This window comes from Acanthopagrus latus, chromosome 10 (assembly GCF_904848185.1).
Source record: "Acanthopagrus latus isolate v.2019 chromosome 10, fAcaLat1.1, whole genome shotgun sequence".
Classification (NCBI taxonomy): domain Eukaryota; kingdom Metazoa; phylum Chordata; class Actinopteri; order Spariformes; family Sparidae; genus Acanthopagrus; species Acanthopagrus latus.
In genome coordinates, this window is record NC_051048.1 from 13,138,000 (window position 1) to 13,139,053 (window position 1,054).

The window sequence follows — 1,054 nt, forward strand, 5'->3', positions numbered from 1 at the left end:
CTGTAGATGTCCTGAGTAACAAACAATTTCCCTCGCATTGCAGTAGACCGAGTTACCAGGTAATCATTACCTGGTGCAACGCCATGCTGCATTTCTGAAATATGAGTAACGTTATTTCTCAAACCAATTCAACCACTTCACAATGTACTGAACACAAACTAATGTTATAACTGCTCGCTCACTTGAAAGACACTTTTGGTAACCAGTAGCCATAAAGAGAGCGCTAAACACTGGAGTTAGCATACAAGCTAACAAGCTAGATTTTCCATCAAGCTACGTAGCACCACTGCAACATCGCTGATATGCGCTATTGTCAGTATTACAGTAACTGCCACCACATTAGCCTTGTGTTTAAAACATAGAATGATACATATATCAAGCAGCGATATATCCTTACTTGTCCAGCAGAAAAGTCCGTACAAATCCTACAGCTCTTATCAGACACTCCCCTTGGCTCTGGTTCTGGGAGGGTTGGATTCTTGCAAATCAAATTAGGACCAAAAAATAGTTACAGACTACAGCTTTAATTGATACCTAAGTGGGGATTCACTTGGCATGGAACTGTAGTTGCACCTGTGAGTCTGTAAATGCAATGCAAACATGGGGTTTGTGTCTGAAAGTGGTATAATTCAACAGGGCACAAGGCTGGGTAATAATTTATCATTACCATTTTTTGTCCCTTTATGATCTGATCATGACAGTGTTCTAATGCAAAATATTGTGACTAATTGTATGTACTAATTGTATTTAAGAATGATGAAAAGTACTACTTACTCAGAATACACCGCAGTGAATATCTTGGCTCATTCATACTGAGTTGAACTTGACAATTAGAGAATATTAATTTATGTCTAATTAAACAAGCAACAAGCAGCTCCTTGAGGAAGGCATTGTTTTGTGAAAAAAAGTGAGTGTAGATCTTTTTATAGTATGCTATGTAGTTGTTCTAAAAAGAATACATGAATAATAAACTACAAGTCCCAACACCACGCTGGTTCTAGATTTGTCCGGATATCTGAGTAATGACACGTCACCTTACGTCACTACCGCACCT